General features: G+C 40.5%; 1 protein-coding gene across 3 annotated transcripts in view; it reads right to left on the reverse strand.

Moving 5' to 3' along the window:
• Positions 1–22,926, reverse strand: part of PACRG (PARK2 coregulated) — a 497,709-nt gene that overhangs the window by 114,471 nt on the left and 360,312 nt on the right. The gene's annotated exons all lie outside the window — the stretch shown is intronic.

The raw sequence follows: 22,926 nt of genomic DNA on the forward strand, positions 1-22,926 counted from the left end.
TGTGCACTGCTTCAAATGGGAGCCTGTATGGGCAACCCGTCTCGGCATTCCTGCTGGGCAGCTCCCGCCACCTGCAGATTGGGATGCATCCCCAGCCAAGCTTGCCCTCCTTCCCCCCCCAACCAGCCAGCCCTCACTGCTCCAGCGAGGAAGCAGAGTGGCAGGGCCAGCCCCACTCTCTGGAGTAGGCAATACAACCCATCCCAGGCATGCAAAACATGGTGGGAAGCTTGGGGACTGTGATTTAATTTGAACCAGGGAGCAGTTGGGGACAGAAGTTTCATAAACTAATTTTACCCAAATCAGTTAAGTCTGATACTACATTCAGCCAGATTTATCTTAAACCATTTTCAGTCATTTTTAAACTGGTTTATGTGCACTGAGCTTCTGTTCTGTTCTGTTCCAGGTTTAAACCAGTCATTTAAACTGGTTTAGGTGAAACTTCTGTCCCCAGCCTAAGTGTCTGGTAGACAAATTTCAGCCCCTCTACTACTTTTAAATATGTTTTACTTTATATTAGTAAAGTGTAAATACTTAAACCTTACTTTCATAAATTCTTCTCTCATATAACCTAAGTCTCCCAAAGGCAAATGAACTACTTAGCCAAGCTACAAATCATTTTATGTAAATGATTTTATAATATACCATAGTTTTTATTTCTAGTTTTCCCATTTACTTGTTTTGCATAACAGAGTGGAACTTTTTTTCCTAAACTAGCCACACATTCTTATTTTTTAAACAACAACAAGAAGGGGGGAATATCCAAAAACAAAGACAACTAAATAACTGCAGAGGATCAGACATGATCCTATAAAGTCAATGGCAAACTGTAGCTGTCTGAAACAGAATGAAGCTTTGGCTCAGAAGGATCCAGGGTGAAATCTGTGTTTCAGTAAAGTCAATACTTCCAGTGATATGAACAATCCCAGGGTTTTTCAACTGGAATAAGGATGCAAAATTTAAATTGAAGGCAGATGATCTGATAATAAAGAGGAAAGATAAGGCACAGAACCTCTCAGAACCACTCAAAAACAGAAACTTTTAAATAAAATTTTGCAATACTGTCCAATTGCATACCTCTGAAGTTGCATATTCCTGGCTGTCATGGCAGAGCTTTTAAATCGTTTGCCAAACTTGTAATTTCTTAGATAAGACTGAAGAGCTCACATTCAGGAACTTGCAAATGATATGAGTAATATGCATGATGCTATTGGGCTCAATATCCCAAGGCATGATCAAACTGTCACCACTGACTGGTGATTCAGTAGTACAAATGCTTCCTTCAAAATCTAAAAAACATTAATGTGGGAGAAACACAGATGCTACAAATGGATAGAAGGCTGCTTCTCTAAAGCTGAGACTCAGGAAGAGCTGAAAACTCTCTAATATCTTCTTCTGAGCCTAAGCAATATTGCAGCAAGGAAACAACAAGTCATGTGCACTGATGATTAATTATATATTTTCTGTGTGTACCATTCCTATGTATACTATCTGATTTGCCGCAAGTATTGGTTGTTGTATTTACCTACTGACTTCGTAACCAATCTCTGATCCACTAATCCACATATGGATTTCTTGTTTACTTAGACATCAAGGCAATGAAGATCATTTATCACTAGAAATTTGGTTTATTGAACTTTCTTTTTCTGTGATTAAACAAAATTTCTAGCTTTATGCTAGTTTAATTGCCCATTATCAATTTTTCATGAATTTAGATTTTTCTTTCACATCATTTACAACGAATGTTTAACTTTTAGGGGCCCTTATTACAGATCAAGAAGCTTGTGTGAATATTATTTCATAGTAAAATGAATCTGGGTCTCCAGGTCTCTCTATCTTTGACACGTTCTGTGCAATTTTATTTTTCATTCTGCTTATGAAGTTCACTGTGTTCTAAGTTAATTTGTAACTGAGATCTGACAGGGTTCATTACATTGCCACAGACTTTATTTTTCTTTTGTTTTCATTACAACTAATATCATACAGTTTAAGAGCAGCTCCTTTCTGAGGTCTATCCTGTTCTACTGAGACATCAACATACAGTGAAGACCAGTAGTATACCACTGGTCGAACCTGACAGTTCACACACCACAGAGATGCAAGAGAAAGTTCTGACAACTTCTTTTCTTGTACAAGCAGACAGTTAGACTTTAGGAGGTGACTTTTAAGGTTGAAACTGGGGGAGCAAAGGTTCGACATAGAAACTGATGGTATAACTGTTGCCGAATATGCATAGGAGTGTTTCTATAGAGAAGGAATATCATTTTATGGTTATTCTGACATAGCATGTGTGTGTGAAACAGTTTAAGTGTGAAATTTTCTGAGTGTTAAATTTCAAATTGGGAGTTTTACAAGTCAATACGTAAAAGAAAGATCGATTTATTACAATCTTACAACACATAATTACTGGAAAATAAATGTTAAAAAAAATAATTTTTACCAGTTTTGCTCAGCTGTAACCAAAATATACCACTTAGCTCATGCAGCCACAAATAATCATTTCTGACATATTTAAATGCATTCTTGACTGGAAAATAGGGACCATATTACAGTACACCAGAAAAGGCAGAAATTGTCCATGTTGTACAGCAGACTAGTTGGAATACTTGACTACAGCCAGGAAATGAAGGCTGCAATGAATCATTAAATCAAGATAAAACTTTTATAAGGCAAAATGAGGGAAAACTAGATTTCAGTTATGTGTTATTAATGCAAGAGACATGGACAAAAATAATGCTTTATTAGAAACAGGATTTCTAACTTTTGTTAATAATAACACGTTTGCCAGCCCCTTTGCTGAGTTCTCATTTTGGTCATCATATTGCATTTATAGATTTATTTCTTATTGGGTCATTATTACCTTAAGAACTGCATCTTATCCTACAGAAGTCATTAAAATAGAAAAAGTAAACCCAAAATTCCATGGATTTGAGCTGGTAATAAAAAGAAAAATTAAATAAGACTAACAGTCTTTAGGCCAACATAACATAATATTATCATTATTAAAGCACGCTTCATTGATAGAGCAATAAAAACATTGAAGAACAACAGCATCAACACAGCTCTTGTTGTGAAGACTAAACATGAGGGCTGTGTGAAGCTTCGGTAGCTGATTCAATTTGGAGATTTGGCCTGATTTGGTGGCTGAATCTCCGAATCTGAATCAACCTGGGAAACCAATTAAAAGGTCTGAATTGAATCAGAAGCCTCTGAATCAATTCAGAAAAGATTCAGTGCCGCTTTGGAGATTTGGCCATAGGCTAAACGGGCAGCAGTCCTTACCACGCTGGACATAGCTGCCTCCAGCTGGTAAGTCTGTTGTGGTTGGCAGAGGGGGGAGGGAAGGAGCACGGGGGAGAGAGGGATTGGAGTGGGGCTGGGGCTGGGACAAGCTGCCCAGCTGGGGCAGGGGGGCATGGGACTTGGGGGTGGGAGGTGCAGCCATGGCAGTACTGGGAGCAGGGGCTATGCTCTACTGCCACTTGCCTGGCTGGGGGGGGGGGGGGGGGAGGTGTGATGCAGGCATGGCTTGCTCCAGGTGGAAGGGGGCAAGTGGCAGCAGGGCATAGCCCCAGCTGCCAGCGCTGCTGTGCCTGCATCCTACACCCTCCTTGCCCCAACTGGGCAAGTGGCGGCAGCACTTACATCCCACCCCCCCTTGCCCTGGTTGGATAAGCATCAGCAGTGCCCACCCCACTGCCCCAGCTGGGCAAGTGGCAGCAGTGCCTGTATCCTGCAGCTGCCCCGCTGCTATGGCTGGGCAAGCAGCAACACCCATATTCCCCGCCCCCTGCCCTGGCTGAGCAAGTAGTGGCAGCGCCCACCCCCTCTGCCCAGGCTGGGAAAACAGTGGCAGTGCCTGCACCCCACAACCTCCTGCCCCATCTGTGCAAGCAGTGGCAGTGGCAGCAGGGCATAGCCCCTGTTCCCAGTGCTGCTGAGCCCACATCCTGCCCGCCTGAGTCCTGTGCTCCTTACCCCGGCTGGGCAGCTTGTCTTGGCCCCAGCCCCATTCCCTCCCTCCCTCACACCCCTTCCCTCCCCACTCTTCCCACCACAAGAGATTTACAAACTGGAAACAGCTATGTCCAGCGTGGTGAGGACTGCTGCCTGTTTAGTGTATGGCCAAATCTCCAAAGTGGCACCGAATCTTTGGATCTAATTTGGCCAAATCGAATCAGAACAGTGATTCAAATCTCCAAATCAAATCACTGACCCTTTGAATCTGCTGAATCTGAAGTGAATACTTGCCACTTTGCACAGGCCTACTAATCACAGGAAGATGTAATTGAGCAAAAAAAGTAATGTTTTTTCTTGACAGTATTCATTACCGGTGACCAAAAATGCACACTGTAAGACGAAGGTGGGCATGTTGTGGTTCTGCAAGTGCTAGGGAGGAATGGGTTTTTATGAAATCCTCAGTGGCTTATGGTTTCTGAGGGATTGGATGTTAGTGGCATGAGTTAAAACTAATTTAGTGACGCTCTAATTTATAATGTGGATAGGCCATTCCGATACAATGAGCTTAAACAGCATGTCCAGGTTCTGCTCAAACAAAATGGTGAATCAAAGCCACTATCTAGAAATTTTTGTTACTGAAGTATTAAACTGTGTTACCAAGTCAGGACAAATGTGGGTATCATAAATGATCATAGTCTCAAGAGGAATGATTTTAAAGTACAAATCTTAGGAACAGTATAGTGGCTTAAAAGGTATAATTTTCCACAACACATGCTAACTGAAAAAGTGACCTCTGATTTTACAGATCTTTTATAAAACTCTAATATATGAAGATAATCATATTTATACCTAATTGTAAACTAAAGTCTCTCAAGTTTCCCAAATGTTTTATGAGCAATCACTGAAAAATTACACTGTTTAGTGCATTTTTTAAAAGATTATTGTAATGAATACATACAACAATATTTTTAAATGAACCAACTTTAAAACTGTTAATAGTATTTTATTTAATAATTATTTCCCCCTATAATTTACTGTTAGGATGAAAGAATTTTGTCTATTTGTGTAAAGGAGCAACTAATATTGCAATGAACAATCTCTCTCACTCTCTCAAACTGCAAATAGTCCTTCAGATATGGATAAGTAGAACTATGTTCTGAAGCCTGCCTATCTTTGTAGATCTAGGTGCTTATTGGAATAAGCAGACTATGTGCAATTCAAAAAGGAGTATGTTACAGTGACATCCCTTGTAAATGTATCTCCTACCAGCACAGATGGTATAAAATCCTTAGTGTTGTTTTCAGATGACTTGTCTCACTGTGGGAAGATATGGCTAGAATAAATACATTTTATTTTGCCTTCTGACATTTTTCCATATGATTTAATTATACAGAGAATGGTACAAAAGAGAGCTTCAGTATTAAGTGGGACCTATTATATACTCATGAGCCAATTTAGATCCTCTGTCAAACACATTTTTAGGAAATAAATTTTTCACGCTATATAAATAATATGACATTTGGCTGCAGTCAATTTGGTTTATGTATTTTGCCCAAAGGAACAGGTGATTCAAAGTTAATTTGTTCCTCATTTACTTATTCTTAATAACTTGACACAGTGGATAATTCTTTGGATATCAATACGTAAGATAACAAAATAATTCTTTCAGTGCTATGGAGATAAAAGGTTGATTCTAATCTACTCTTACTGTTGTCTTTTGATGCAAAAACAAAGAACAAACACAACAGTCAAACAGAAACAGAAAGAAAAAAGAACAGAATTCTGTGTCAGCTCTGTGCAGATGCAGAGGAATCAAGTACAATAACCTTTTACACGCACTAGACAAGAAATGGCACTGCACAGATCTTTTTTTTTTTTTGCTATTACAGAACAAAAAGCCCAAGTTCATGCATCACTGCATGTGAGGCATCAGCTTCCCATCAGAGACTGGCTCTTGGGGAGCCCACAGGCAAAACAATGCGAACTTTAATTAGAATACTTTTTCCTCCCATCCTGGGAATAAACAATCTTTTCGTTGTTCATGTTTACATGAGTAACAAAATGTTCAGATTCGTTGTACATACTGTACACAGTTTAATAGTAATGTTGTTATAAATAATAAATATGCCAATATACTTTACATTTTTTATTAAATACAGACATTGTCTGACTGTTTGAAACCTTTTGAATTACCCAGCAATGCAGGTCCTGCATGCTTTCTCAGATTCTATAATGTCTTTCCTAATTACATATTTTCAATCACATGAAAGTATGGTAACTTTCTCAAAATAATAAAACTTGTGCCAATTATGATAATTTTAGGTTAGTCTTCATTTTTACAGCTTTTGAACTTTACACAAGCTAAGGTACTGTGGCAGTGATATATTTTGATAAGAAAAATGATGTAACTACCTTCTACTCCCCATCCCCAGGTGATTGGCTATAGCACTCTAAAAGAGTTTTTTTCAGTTTTATTTTGGCCTATGAAAAAAATCACAATACCATTTATTGTCCATGTAATTACAATTACTAAGTAGTCATGGAGGGATTCACATTTTAATCTAGAACTTTTCAGTTGCTATTCTTCCTTAAAAAAAGTCTCTGTCTACCACAAGACTTATTATTTACTCCAAGAAACAAAACACATGAAAAAATTTAATGTCTAATATTGTTGCATCATCTATTTATAAATGGATATTATATTTGAGAACTAGAAAACAAAACTATTAATATTTTATTACTATTCTCTACTCTGTGTGTAATACACTGCAGAGAGCAATCCTACACTAGCAGATGGACTAGATGACCTAATAAACATTTTCCATTGTTAATTTTTGTGATCCTATGATTATTTTAGCTTATATTATCTGGAAAGCATGCTGTCAAAATGTGAAAATGTAATAGAATGACCTAGAGGAGGTATTAATTCAATACAGAAGTAATGGCAATTACCAGAGACAGTCAGAGATGGACAAGGTATATGAATACAAGGAAGCGAAAAAAGGGGAAGTTAGGGTAATCAAGATGGGCAATAATAAGGGTAAAGATGAAAGCTTTCATTTTCAAGATACAATAGAAGGTTGGATATTATATAGGTTGTAGAGGAGAAAGAAACAGAATTTGGATATGATTCAACACGAAGGACAAGAAGAAGAAAGAGTCAAAATGTCTCCTTGGTTATGGGTCTATGTGACTGACATGCAGAATGGTGACATGCTCAGGAGCGGCATTTATAAACAAGGTAAAAAAAATACATATCCTGAAATAGTTTAAAACATTGGCAATGCGTAGGGGGTGCACGCGGGTGCACATGCACCCCCTGAACATGGTGTTATACCCTCTGCAAAAAGGTGCCAGCAGCGCCTGCGGGAGGTCACTGCCCCTACCACCATTTTCTTCAGAGGATTACTTTTAAGCTAAAACATTTCATTTTTCAATAAGACCCAGTTAAATAAATGTATGAAAACATATAGATCTATGACAGCTATAAAGAGAGTTATGTTGCATCAGCATTAGCTAACCTAATTTAACCTAAGGCAACTTCAATCTTCTCCACAATTGAGAGATCAGTAATTGGGAGAAAGCTCAAGTTTGCTATGATTGTCTTATATCACTTGGCCCTTGGAAATGCTAACCATTCTCTAATATCTCGTTAAGACAGCTGTCTGATTTTGGTTATATTTATGATGAGGCTTTTAGCATAAAAGCAAAACAATATCCTTTTAACATCCCTCAATACATCATATACCCCACCTGTGAGAAAACAAAATAATTTCAAACACTAGTGAGCACCTGCATTATTTCAGTTATTTGTGGTGTAAGAAGCTCTGTATGAGAAGCAATGTAAGTGCACTTTAGGTAGTGGTTTTATGTGATGCTAATTATCCCAAATTTTAAATACATCTCAAGGCACAGAAAAGGCATAGGACTGAGAACTCTGTCAGGATGCAATGACTCCCCTTTGAGGTACTTGAATTTTCAATACTTGTTGCACCATATTCTTACCACAGCTTCTTAGTAATATAGTAATATAGCTTCCTGGCAAATCTGACTTTGATAGAATTAATACAGCTTTTAGAAACATTTATGGCCTCCACTGTTTTAAATGATAAATATCCCATGATATCCGTAGATAACTCTAACCTTGAGAAATGCCTTCCATCATATCATATCATATCATATCATATCATATCATATCATATCATATCATTTCAAGAGCCAACACTCATGCAATATAACTTGTTTAACTTTATCCCAATCCTACAGCTGGTCCAACCAAAGATATCATTCAAAAAACTCTGTCTGACAAATATGCTTATCAAGACAAAAACAATCATCTTCCCAGTGTTTGAATGTTTATACAGGTCTCCTGTTTTAGGAATAAAATATTATAAGCAATAGTTAGATTAAGCTAGAATTATAATTGTTTATTCTGGCAAAAGTACTTGGAGTTTATGGCCAAATTTTCAAACTTAGGATTTAGACTTAGATTCTTAAATTTATACTTCAGCTCCTAAAAATATGGTCTGTTTTTGGAAATGGAGAGCACTGTACATATTTTACTGAAATTAGGCCTCTTAATTTACCTAGTAAAGCTACAAAAACAATGGAGAGCCTCAGCTGTATTTCCCACCCCTATGTATCTATTTTTCAATGTAGAAGATGAAGCAGTTTTTCTGGACTTACTGTTTCTGTCACATAGGAAGCAACACTACCATACACTGCCACAAGAGAGTAAGAAGCGGGTTATGATAGCTTTCTTCCATACACTGGCATAGTCTACCATTAAAGTTGAAGCATAGTCTACCACTAAAATGGATTTATTAATATAAGTTATCATAGCAAACCTGAGACCCTTACTCCCTACTCTGCTCCTCTTATGCTAGATAAAAGGGCTGGAACAGCATAAATTGGGCCCTATAAGTAGGTGGCAGAAGGATTCTTACCACTGCAGGTCTTGCGAGAGGCTGGTTTTTGAAGACCTCCTCACTAGCCCTGCTATACAGGGTAAGACAGAGTAAGGCTCAAGACTTGTGAATCAGTACTGAGTTGCAGCAATTCATAGGGAAGACTGGGGAAGCTGTTAGGCTAGGGACAGACATTACACATAAACTGGTTTAAGTGATCAGAAACTGGTTTAAACCTATAACAGAACAGATATTCAATGCACATAGTAGTTTGAAAATGGCTGAACCATTTTGAGATAAACCTGATTGAATGTAGTATCAGACTTAACTGATCTGGCTCAAACTGGTTTATGCGATGTCTGTCCCAGGCCCCTTGCCGGTTTAAATTAAATCAGACTCCCCCAGCATCCTGGCATGCTCTCTGGGCTGGGCAGACCTCTGCTCTAGTGATCTGGGCTGGCCATTTCCCTCTGCTCTTTAGCTGGAGCAGGGACAGGGTGTGGCCAGATGTTGGCCTGCCATAGTCCCTGAGGCAAATTCCTCCCTCTATCCCCTTTCTCCTCCCCCTCCCTGCAACTGGCAAACCCTGGGCACCCCAGCTGGGGTTTTCCAGCCCAGTCACACCTCCACGGCTTGCCTGCAGCCAGGCAGGGATAGAATTAATTCCTTCCTCTGTCCCCTCTCTCCCCAGGAACCCCCCGGTGGTTTGGCTGCAGTCTGTGCTGCTTGCCTGCAGTCAGCCAGGGATGCACCTGTGAGCCCAGAGCTAGGATCTGCAAGACCAGAGTGAGAGGTGGGAAGTGTTGGAAAAGATGTAACAATCATTACAAGTGCTGGAGTTAAAGGAAGTTGCAGACAACTTCACCAAAGAATGCAGACAGCTACATTTACATTATAAAGCAGAATGTGTAAAAGCTGGAAATACCTAAACAAAGCCCTTCTGAATGCCTGGCTGTAAGGAAACACTCTGCCTTCAGGATTAGTAAAACCAATTCTTGTCTTCCTGGTTTACATTTTAAGTTAGATTGAGTTGTGTATGCTGTGTTTTACTGGGCTGTATCTTAGCTTAGGCAAAGATTTTTGGTAGTTCCCTGTTGTATACTTTGCAAATTGCTGTGTTCTATACAAGCTTGCTTATGAGAAAGGACTTTTTCCCCTTCCCTACTCCTCACTCTGGCAGCAGCTGCCCCCTCTTCCCCCAGGCTGGTGGCTGGCATCCCATGTGTCGTGCTAGCCCCGGCTGGTGCCTGAGCTGGCTGGTGCCCCTCTGCTCCAGCAGGGAGGAGTGAGAGCCTTGGAGGGCATTTATCTTCCCTCCCCTTTGGCAGTGGCTGGCAGGCATGCTCAAGTGCCCCCCACCCAGCTTCTCTCTTAAGGCACTGCAGGCATGTGGCTGCATTTCCTGATTGAACAGAGAATGTCTGTCTAGTTATTAATCAGTTTAAGCTGCGCATCTTAGACTAACCTGTAAAGAGAGAATCAATTCAGGCTTGGGCTTTCTGAAAGTCTGTCCCTAGCCTTATAGTTTGGATAACCCCTTGTTACTCTCTAATTTATTATGTTAGGATAGGCTATAGAGCTCTCAGAGGCATACAGGAGTGGGAAAATGCAAAAGTGATTTAAGATCCTGTTGTTTTGAGTTTTAGGCTGTGCTTCTTAGACATGCTACTCAGCATTTCACTGCTAGCTCTGAACATTTTGGGCTGTGTCACTTTCAGATTATCCCTAAACAAAAACAAGACAACAAGAACATTTTCTGGAAGACCAAACAGTTGGGTGAACACATTTACAAGTAATTCATTATGTACAAAGTACTGAGTGTAAATAACATTCAAATCACAAAGTAAAGCATCCAAAAGGTAGGGAATACCAGAATTAAGGCTGTATTTAGGACTGTGCAAATATTTGATTTTTCAGTTCTACTCTCAAGCCAAAAGACTAAAAAAATGTTTTGGTTTTCATCAAACAATTTTTCCCTCTCATAAAAATAACATGTGCCTCCCACCCCCTATCTCCACCCCCGCCCCAAAATCCAAGTGCTTCAATTTTGATAATTTTAAACAAAAAATCCTAATGGGACTGATAGGCAACCTCAGCAGTTTTCTTGAAATTGGGGAAAGGTGGTTGCAGGGTACTGACAGACATGCAGCTCCCTGTATAACTCATGGAGTTTTGCAGGAAGTGCCATGAGTTAGAGGAATGTCCTGGAATCAACAGACTTTTGCTGTTAGTTCCTGGGGATTAGGGAATCAAGTTGCAGTTTAGAGTTGCTATGAGTCCAAAGCCACAATCCCCTAGCCTGCTCTCCCCTTCTAGCCCCCCCCAATCCACCCACCACACCTTCTAGTACAGGCTGGGCAATCCCCAAACTGAGCTCCCTCCATTTCCTTCCTCCTCTCCCACTCTGAAATCAGTGCTGGGAGCATGGCTGAGCTACATCAGCCCAGCTCTGCTCCCAGCATGGGCTGACACAAGTTATTAAAGGTGCTCTACTTTGGAGCACCTTCATCTGAACACTCATGTAATGAGGGTTCAGATTGTCCTGGGATCAGGCCCTTTTAAAGTGCTCTGCATCTGTGCCCTTCTGTAATGGCATGGCTGTAAAGCACTTCATGGGGATGATCACCCAACAAAATGTCACTTGTGTCAGTGCCTGCAGTTTCCCTTCTATGTAACAGCATAATGGCTAGCAGACACTCACCCAGGATTTGGGAAAGTCAATCATGGTAAAGGTATCCATGGCAAAGACCTCCAGAACTGCACAAACTGCAGGAAGATCTCACTGATCACCTCCATGAACAAAATCCTCTTCATGGTTTTCCTTGAAAATTGCAACATACATATGAACCACGCTCCTCATCCCAGGAGTGGGCTAGTTTCTCCAAAGATAGAGGGACAGTGCAAGCAAAGCATTTACCTGAGGCTGATCACAGACAAATATAGAAAGATTGAGAGGAAAGTTGACCTTCATTGACCTCAAAAAGATGTTCTACTCAGTATTTCATTCTGGCCTGAGAGAGATTTTAGGGTCAAATGGCATGGTCAAGGAGCTGCTAGCTTTGATACAAGAGGCAAGTTCAATTTTTCAGTTCAAGAGAACAGTCCACAGTAGACAGGGTAAGCTGGCATCCCCAGCATATTACTCATTTACCTGGAGCGAGAGATGGATGGAAAGGTGATGGCCAAATGCCTCAGGGTAAAGGTACACCAAGAAGATCACCAAAGATGATGATTTATTACAGGAGAAAAACAGAGAATTTTTCAGATATCAAAGAAGACAGCTGCAAATCAGACAATATGGCTAGTTTTGTCTACCTAGGAAGCCACAGCATGTGGGACAACTGCTCTCAGGAGATTGTGAGGAGGATGTATCTGACAGAAATGGTTCTGGTTAACCTGAAGCTGGCATGAAGAGTCAAGGGAATCTCCCAAGACAAAAACCCAGCTGGTCAAGATGTATTCATTCTTGACCCTGTTCTCATCATCATTGGCAACCATCGGTCTCGGGAGACCATGGTGAGTACGTGTTTGGTGGGTTACTGAGTACCACCAGCACTTCCTGAGTGGTTGAGGAAGCTGATGTGTGACTTGCAGACTCTCTGGCAAATTGCATATACAAACTCAGCTGAGCTTGCATTGGCATGCTGAGTACCATTTTGTCTTGCCTGCCTCTGATGCCTCTTCTCTAGTGCATCATTGACCCTTTCCACTTCCAAGTAACATAGGTCCTGCTTCAAGATGGCTTTCTACTCACAGTCGTCCGAAGCAATTGATCCCCACAGTTGGCCATCGAGATGCAGCTCATGAAGGTTTTTCTTCCAGAGATCAACAAAATGGAGTTTAGGACATCAAAGTTGATGTTTACCAGTGGCCAGCTCACTGTAGAGTATGTCCTTGGGGATTCAGCCATCACTCATGCAGTTCACATGTCCTAACCAACAGAGGTAATCCTGCTCTATGCAGCAGAAAAATGAACTTTTAGGAAAGCTGACATACAAAAACTGCTGGCTTTTGAAATGAAATATTACAGATGGTTGCTTGTTGTCCGCTGGCAAGACCATGTCAGAAATGTGACAAACAGCAAAAGGACCAGTGAGAAAGACAGTACTGAGGAGGAAACTCTAGCTCTTTGGACATATATGCTAGATGAAGGACAGTTGCCTGCTCAGGTCTCATAGAGGGCAGCACACTAAGGAGTAAACCATTCAGGAAGAAAGAGCAGAATGCTCTTTCCCCTTGTGTACCTAAATGGTAGGACGCTAGCTGCTTAGGTGGCATTTTTGGCTGTTAAGTGCAGGTTTTGATTCCATTACCCCTGCATGGTAGAGGCATAAGCATGCACATGTAGACTGAGCACGTGTAGTAGGCTACATTCTGGCCAGGCCTGCATGCAACTGTATATACATGCCCGTTGTGGACCCACTTGTATATCTACATCATGAAACTAGCCAGGCAAAAATCGTGAGTAACATGTGCGAGTCACCAGGGAAGAAGGCACTTCCCCTATTTTAGCTCCAGGAGATGAGTGTTTAGTGCAGTTGCCCAGGTAATGAGAGACATAGGTTTAAGGCCCCCTTGTCCAGAAGAGATATGAACCTATATCTATTTGATTACCCAGCACAGTGCTCTAATTATCATACCAAAAGTTAGGTATTACACATCTTTAGCCCTCCAGAGAGAGAGAGAAACTAAAACCGAGGTTTCCTGCTTCTTGGGCCATGGCCTTAAATACTCCATTATTTGGGCCAAAACATTTTTATTTTTCACTTGTTTTCACATATATTAAAAAGAAATTGTTTTTACAGATAAAGCTTTGCCAAATTTCAGACCCTTAAAAAATCCTTAGAAAGGACATTTTTCTAATCCTAATTTTACTGCTATAAATCTGCAGAACATCAATACAGGAGGATATCAAACCTGAAAATATATTGAAATTCTTGTTGCAAATTCATCCCAAGTATTTATATGATTGGATAAATTCAGAATGAAACAGCAGAAGAAATATTATCAGTCCTTGGAGAAATCGGTGGACCTCTGGTTATTGTGCTATAAAAAGAAGTCTCTATCAGTGAAGACATCAAATTTAAAATCTGGCTTTTTTTCTAGAGTTAACTATGATATTTATCTGTCCTGTAATACAATTGCTGTGATGGAATCATTCAACAGATGGAGAACGAGGAAACTAAATAGGATAAAAAGATTCAGGAAAGCTTCATTCATAGCTCGAGGCTGCTTGACGTTCTTCATGAACTTTGCAGGCACAGACTTGCTATTTAACTGAAATTTCATACACAGTTTACTCAAAAATTCTGTTATTCACTTTGATAGGTCACAGGACTGGAAGCCATTCCTGCCATTGACTCACTGTGTAACCTTGAGAAAGTTACCTTTTCCCCCCTGTTTTAGCCCTGCTCCACACATTACAGGCATCATGCAATGAGACCAGTTACATGTACAAAGTAGATATCACACGATAAAAAGCTCCAACCAGCTGCAAAGTTAGACCTCAAAAATGTGTAATAACTTTATAGCTGGTTGCTATCAAGCTTTAATCTGCATATGTAGCAAGGTCTCTCCTGTTGCTGGGAGCCCATAAGCTGACAGGGCTTCCAGCGACAGGGGTACAACCTCCAAGCCGTGGGGATCATGGCTGTTGTGATGTTCAAGGCTCCAGGGTGTGTGAAACCCCCAGGCTCACATAGGGCTCTTGGTCCTGGCTGCACCTCACCCACAGCCAGGACCGAGAGTCCCACAGCTCATGGCTCCCACAGCCGGGGGCACCCTTAATAAAGGAGGCAATAAGGCACAATTGGATCTTATGCATGATTTGGTACGGCAGGAGATGTGATTGTGTGGATCATACATCAGCTCCATTCACACATTTACCTGCATATGTAGAAGGGCCTTAGATTCCCCATTTTTATTATGGGATAATAGTATTCATCCAGAACTGTAAAACTGAAGACAGGGTCCAGCGGCATTTTAGGGTGTCTATACACATGTTCAGGGCAGGGTGGCACTTTAGGGCATCTAAACATGTGCCCAGGGCAGGGTGGCACCTTAGGGCATCTAAGTAAAGTGCCCCACCCATCTACCCTAGACCATGTGTATCAACATCCTAAGGTGCTACCCTGCCCTGTCTTCAGTCTTACAATCCTGGATGAATATCATCATCACATGATAAAAATGGAGAATCTAAGGACCCCTCTACATGTGCAAGTAAATACATGATTGGATCAAATGTGTGATCCACACAGAGCTGCTCTAATTAAAGCACCGGCAGTGTCATGTGTATTCAGCGCTTCAAAATGGTGGCGGGGTACCTTAACTAAAGCTTGTTGAACAAGCTTTAGTTAAAGCACCCCTGCTGCCATTTTGAAATGTGAGGATGCTAAATACATGATGCGGAGGCTGCAGGAGCACAGTAATTAGCATGCTCCAGCAGATTCACAGAAGACTCAATTAATTGAGTCTGCACTGATGCGTGCTAATTAGCATGCATCAGAGCAGATGTCTTTCACATGTATAGGTGCCTTTAGAGACTAGCTCATTCAGAAAGGCTAAGGTGCTGTCCTGCCCTGCCTGACTTCTAACACAGTTATCTCTTTCCAGAATTGTAAGAAAGCTTTGAAGCCTAAGAAGAAAAAAAAAATTCCTTTTTAAAATTCCAAGTATTAGTAATCTCACTGCCAACTTCCATGCAGATGGATACTTGTAAAAACAGTAGACTATATGAATATATTATTTGTTACTTTTTTGAAAAAAGAAAACTATAATTCAGTTTTTTTCAAACCACAACAAATTATCCAGTGTGAAATCCTGACCAAACTGCAGTCAATAGCAGCTTCTTTGTTGTATTCAGTGGAACCAGGATTTCATGCCTAATGTTTGTAAAAGCTTGAAGAAACCTCTCCAAACCCTGAGTTACCAGGATAGACCATCTTGAATCTGCATGTGCTACTCCTACTGATTGACATCAGTGAGATATCTCTATGAAATACATAGCTCTAGGTGTCAAGCTGTCTATCTCATTTCACTCTTCGTTATTCATTCTAATCAGAGAGAAACAAGATCCAAATCCCAATTTAAAAAATAAAACGCCAGATGAATTAGCCCAAACATCATCTTGCTGAGAATGCATAAGTCTCCACCTTTTTAAAAAACTGAAAGTTTCTAGCCAGAATATAAGCACAAACCATAATTTCTCTACGTGGCTAATTTGACCACACATATTGCAAACTGTTTTCATTTTCCTTTATTGTCCTCTAATGATCTTATCAAGAGTGTATAATTAGTGCAGTAAACTGCATAACACAGGCTCTGCCTGGAAGCAGCCAAGCAGAGTTCTTGACTAGCCCCCTCTCCCATTGGAACTTAGTACTGTTAATGGAGCATGATCAGTAGGAAGCATATCAAGGGATACACTCTTTTTAAATAGCTTGTGATCTCTGGCTTGAAGCAACAGTTCTGGGGCTATCACCATCTGTACTGGAGTACACATGAAGATTTTTTTTTTATTTAAATGAGACTACCAAGGTCAATTAATAATGGCTTTGGATGCCTGAAAATTGCTATAAGCCTTTTAAAGACAGATGTGTGTCTGTGACTATTTTTCCTTTTTACGTATAGAATTTTTAATATCCTCTCCAGTAAATATCCCTAGAACTATCTGCTAAATTTTGACCCTACTGTAGGTATCAGGTTATAAAGATCTGCTCATCAAAAATCAGAAACTGCAGAGACACCATTAATGGCAGATACATCAGAAATGCACCAATATATAAATATTAGGAAAAAGTTGCTTGGAATTAGGATGACATTTACCACAGCAGACATTGAGTTATACAGAAGTAGTGTGAGACATCAGTCTTGCTCTCCAATAGGTGGCATGTATATTGAAAAATAAGTCTTTAAAAAAAAAAATGTCTGTCTTGTCCAGACTTATATCACAGATGGTTTTCTTAGCTGCCCAGCCATGCTGCTATCAACGGTCCTTATAATAAAGAAACTCTATTATTTTAATATTTATGTTGTCATATCTGACTCATGGACTAGACCAGATTCTCTCCTGCACTGACATCTACTTAAGCTAGTGCTGTCCAACTGGCAACCCATAGGCTACATGCAGCCCACAAGGGGTTAAATTGCATCCTCCAGGCTCCCAATGCCTGTTACTCCCCCCATCCCTCTGGCTGCAGAAGCAGCCAGGAGCTCTGGGCTCCCTCTTCTTCTGGCTTCCCCTTCCCTGCCCAAGGGGCAGGGCACTGCAGTACATTGCAGACTGCAGTGTTGGGGAAGCCTGAAATTTGGCATGCTTGAGAGGAGTGGTGCAAGTGAAGGCGCGGGGCCTGGATGTGTGGTGCAACAGTGTGGGGGGGGAGGGGCTGGGTGTATCATACAGTACAGGGCAGGACGCCTTGGCATGTGGTACAGTGGGGGCCATGTAGTGTAGTGGTAACAAGGTACTCAGGTGCATGATACAGCCAGTGGGGAGAGGGGGATGTGCATGTGGTCCAACAAAGGGATGCATGGTGTGCATGGTGCAGTGGGAGGGAGGCGGCATGTGGTGTCTGGCCTTGGGGGCCCATGGCCCTCACTGATGTGGCCCTTGCTAATGAAGCCCATGGGAATGTGGGGCCCCCCAGCTGCTTAGAGTTTGAACAGTCCTGGCTTAGCCCAAGAGATGAGCATGGAGTTACCAGGAAGCTGCAGATAGCTGGGCTGGCAAAAGAAACATGGTTCCTGTCTTGGCACTACTGAGAAACTAAAATATTATTTTTTTAGGTGTGCTGGAGGAGTTCCTTGTTTGCGGACAGGCTTCAATGGTTCTGCTATTATTGTTTTCTTCTAAAGCCAACTCTTAATCAGTTGTAATCATGACATGTAGCTCACAGCAGGAGTACTTGAAGACTTGGACATGACTGCTGTGTACATCATTTGTACACCAGGGGTAGACCCTGTCTTGGTGGAGGGGGATCTTTCAGCTTCAGCTGTTATAAACCTGGCTTTATCTCTAAGATGTGGCACAGAGGCTGACTATCTTAGATGATATGCTGAGACCAGCTTGCAGTGAAATGAGGGCACGGCTAAGGAACAGTACCTGCACCTTTGCCAGTTGACTCTGGCTAAAAGAATTACATTGTAGGTGGCTGGGGCTGACATTTTGGCCCAGACTGTTCAGAATCTGTAGAATGAAGTGTCCAGAGCTGACAAGGCATGAGCAAAGCCAATCTGCTTTTTGAATACATATATAAAAAAATCTCAAATAGATATAAAACGTGTTTTATAGCAACATTTTGATTTATGGTGAAAGGTGCCACTATAATTCACTTTTCCATGCAATGCTCTATCTTTAATATTCACACACACCACAGTAAGGTAAATGAGGAGTTTTAAGGCAGCATATTTAAAATGGCACAACAATGTACATACAAATTCTCTTCTCATTCAATAGATTATTGGCATAAAACAAATCAGTAGGCAAGCAGCAGGTATTAGGATGAAACTGTACCCTGAAGTCCAATTAGTCATTCATTTTAGTAATCTCTAATTTTGATAAGTAAAACCTTGTAATGAAAAAAGGGAAAAATAAATGAACATTAATAACAATTCATATTCAAGAAATATGAGACTAATATAGAGTATATTTTATCTAACATGCAGGAATCTTCTGGTCTGCTTGCAATGTCATCAAGGAGAAAATGTAACAGATTTTGAACAAAGGTCCAAAGTGCAATTAATTAAATAAAGAAAAAAATCCTAAAATTAATGCACTGTTATACTGTAAAACAAGGCTAGCATTTAAGTCCAGACAGAGAGGCCTTTTACATAAAATTCTTCATTAAGTGAAATTCCAAAATGTTTACAAAAGTACAATGCTTGTAAAACCACTCAAGAAACTCATGATTTCTTTTAGGTTTAACAAGACTGGATAAAGGAAGTCCCAAAATGGCTTTTTATTTAAATTTTGTCCTTTGAAATACAATGGAGACTGGATTCAATGACTTTTATTTAGAGGAGTGGGGAAAAAAGTCCACATTCACTAAACTGCTAGTTTGGTACAGCTTCAAGTCTTCAGGAATGCAAGAGCATAATCGTGGGAATTTTCCTCAAATGGCAACAAAGGAAGATGTATTTATAACTAAATAAACAAATTCTCCATGCATATCACTGAAGTAAAACTTAGCATATATCTTTCAGTGTTAGTTCATGATGTCTGAGATGTAAAAGGTGCCTTTCTAGTAGCAGCCCTGACAATCTAATGGCACACTTTCCTGCACTATATCTAACCAATGAAAAAATATGAAACTTCATTCTTTACTGCTATCAATCTCTTTACTTTTCTCAGGAGCAGTGTAATATATCATGTAAAATGATCTATTACAAATGAAGTTTAAAAAAATCTGAAAAGAGGAGAAGGGCTTGAAATGAGGTTACTAGTTTTGAAAAAGAAGACTATATCACTGAAGATAGTTTTTCATTTCCTGTACTGTATCTTCAATGTCATAATTTATCTAATATAGCAGTTCCTTTAAAAATATATTTCTCCTTACATAATGTCGATATTTATGCCATTCTGTAGCCTTTAAACTAAAATGAATTCTGTGACAAATAAGACCAGAGGATCAAATTAATGCTTTACTAAAGATTAAATTGTAGTATAAAAATAACTGTGGAACTATGAATCAGTAAAGCTGACTTACTTTTAACTGAAATTCTTCAAGTGTCACAATCTTCCAAGACCCACACACTGGGAACCTGCTCACTTTGTGCATACTGACCATAGAAAACTTAATTTTTAAAATTTCAGGTAAGCTTTATCTGTGTACTGAGACAAGTGCCAAGCACTGACTTTCCATTCCTAAATGTTGGATATACCTTATTATATTCTTCTGCCTCTAGACTCCTAGTCTTCAGTTGTACCCAAGGTTGTGCCACTGCAAAGAGGAGTTGTGTAGATTTGGGGAAGAGACAAGACATTTAAAGCAACTCTGCCTTCAACTTAGGGTTTTCTCACACCATTCCTCTTCTGGAATGAATACTAGAGCATCAGTCTAGTGCAAATTCAGAACAATTTCTGTACAAATTCAAGCATCTTTTTGAGTCTAAGAAATAAACGGAGATAGGGTACAAAACTCAGACTTTTTTATAAGTTTGTGAGCATTCACTTCAGTCAATAGGCAGCTAAATCATCACTGGTTCTGAACTGCATGTTATGATATCTTGAATATCAGAATATGCACTGGCATTTTTTATTGGATTAAATTTGCTAAGCAGAGGCAGAAAAAAATACCACACAAAGTTTACCGTGTGACATATTCACCATTCAACACACACAGCTTGAACTCTAAATGTTACCTCCTTCCAGAAAATATAACATTTGAGCAAGGCATTGATGGTTTACAGGTTCAGCATAAGCTAGAACAACAGGTGATTCTGAGTATTGATTTTTGATATGATACAGAAAGGTCTGCTTTCTCAAGTCTACTCAATTCATGATATACAGCTCAAAAATGAATAGCAATATTCCTCAGAAAATTGTTTTGTGTAAACAGAAACTCCGCCAGTGTAAAACTGACAGACATAACACAGCCAACTGTTAGGCCAATTGTTCCCCACCCATCCAACCCTCTTGGTGTAAGCTGAAGAAGGCTCTAGCTCAATGCAGGACATGGACAGCAAACTCCAGTACTCCTGACCCCCTGATAGTATTAGTCCCTATTGAGCTCCCAGTAGCAGAATGGAAGTGGAACTCGTAGGATGCACGTGCGGTATGCAATGCCACAGACCTATGTGCAGAGCCATACACCACACATGCAAGAGTGTTTTTTAATCAAAAAAGCAAGGCAGCGTATGTGGTGGTAGTGTGCACCACCAGAAACTGGATGGCCATGCTCCAGCTGCTGGCCAGGCTCTATGCTGCTGGACTGCCATGGCTGCAGCTCCCAGAGGCCTTCAGGACCCCAGGTAAGGCTGCTGGGGCCAGCCCAGGTGCTGGCTCCTGCCTCCCCTACCCACCTGGGGCAAAGTGCACCAGAGCATGCATGCAAAGGCTTTTTCCAGGGACAAGCAGCAGCAACACATATTGTGCCAGTGCTGTTTGTCTCTGAGGAAATGCATGTTCCTGCTCATGAGGATGCGCCCCTTGTTTTAACGTCTGCTGGGGACAAGTGGCCATGGTTTAGGGAGCTGTAGCCACCCTGCTGTAGCTGTTACTGCCCCTAGACATAGTAGAGACCTGGGCCAGAGGGTTCCCAGGGCACTGTTAAAATTAACACCTGTAACGTGGTGACTGAATCCTTATGGTTGTCTATTTAATTCTTAAAGTGGAACTTTTCTGGAACAAATTTGAGTATCTACTTTGCTCCAGATGGAATAGGCTCTTAAGTCTTGCAGCACAATTTCAATGCTAGTAGTGATTCTGTTTTGATAAAAGCAGTCACAAGGAAGCTTAGCAGAGAAACTCTGCATCAAGGATGACCACTCTATCTCTGTAAAGGACAATTTCTGCAGTGTTTACTAAGCAAGAGGTTAACGGGCTGATGTTATGATGATGTAGACAATCTCAAGAAGCAATAACCAAAGGCCACAAGTGTGTAAAGGCTTTAATAGATCTTGAACAGACATGTGCAGATTAGTTTAATTACTAGAGCAGAGGACCAGAACAGATGGGAGTGAAGAGATGTATTAGCTCCTTAACAGAACTAGACATGACCTGCTGTGCAGACGAACACTATTCTGAATTAACCTATGTAAAACCAAGAGAATGGCCAGATATACTTTTAGGGATCTTATCACTTAGTTTAGCTGGGCAATATAAAGAAAATAATCCAGTAGCAACAAATATAGATAAGGTGTGTGACCCAGGGACTTTTCCAGATAATTCAGAGAACTTTCCTCATTCATGTGGCAAGTTTTAGATAAAGTAAATTTTCAAACTAGTGAAAACTTTGCATAGAGGCTGATGAAACTGATAGAAATAGCAGAAGCTCACTCTACTATATCTTCTGTCATCAGGAAACAAGGAAGAATTATTTTGAAAATCCTGCCCTTTTTACGAGATCATTTCAGGGTGGGCAAGTGAGGCAAGTATATCAAGCCAATAAACCTTGACAAGCTTGAAACTTTTGAAAAGAGAAAAAGAAAAATGGAGTAGAGAAGTTCTACCATGGTAGAATGCTCAGTAGGTGGCCTGGCACCTTACTACGAATATCATGAGTAGCTCTTTAAAATTAAAAAAAGACCACTGAAGATGTCTTGAAAAAGCGTTAGCAGTGAAATGAAATAAATTCAGTGAAGTAGATTCTGAAGGAAAAATAATTTCTAAATCATCAAGGAGTCTCCAATGCTGAAGGCTTTTTATAACTAGCCTACAATCTAGGGACCAGATTTTTATTTATCTGGCCACACCAGGGAGTAAGATCCCCACTGCTGTGTGTCATCATGTTAGGTTTCCCTGTCTTGAGCTAAATCATGGAGTAGTGGGAGATCAGCTGTTCTTATTACTTCCTTACCAGCAGATGGGCAGAGAGTGTGTAGCTAGGGCCTCTTAGAGATTGGAGAACATTTGGCTTTTTCCCCTCAATGTACTAATTAGTAGAGCTGAACCAGTGCAAGAAAAGTAAAAGTGGACATGTGGTGGTGCACCAACTTGGATCTCCTTGCTTAGGTCTAAGACTTACTGCTCACTCCAGGTTTATATGATAGGCTTATTGTCCTGACATCTTAATGTCACAGTGATATAATGTCTAAATATCATTCCTTCTCATGCAGGGAAAATGCAGGCGTTGGCAACGTTTTTGGGTACAGTGCCAAAAACACCTGCAACCTTGGCTTGTAAAATGTTGGCATGCCAGGGGCAGACAGTGGGAGAGCCATGAGAGGCCCAGTCCTTGAGGGTAGAGATACAACGCATGTTTCTTTTTCTCCTGGGTTGTTACAGCATAGTAAGGAAGATATACTCCTGCCCCCATGAGAGGGAAAAAGAAAGGTCCCAGTTGATTCCCATGATCAGGAGAGAGACACCTTGAATATCTGAGTCTTAGAAGGTTATGCTTTA

This window comes from Crocodylus porosus, unplaced genomic scaffold, assembly GCF_001723895.1.
Source record: "Crocodylus porosus isolate Cpor-Errol unplaced genomic scaffold, CroPor_comp1, whole genome shotgun sequence".
Taxonomy (NCBI): domain Eukaryota; kingdom Metazoa; phylum Chordata; order Crocodylia; family Crocodylidae; genus Crocodylus; species Crocodylus porosus.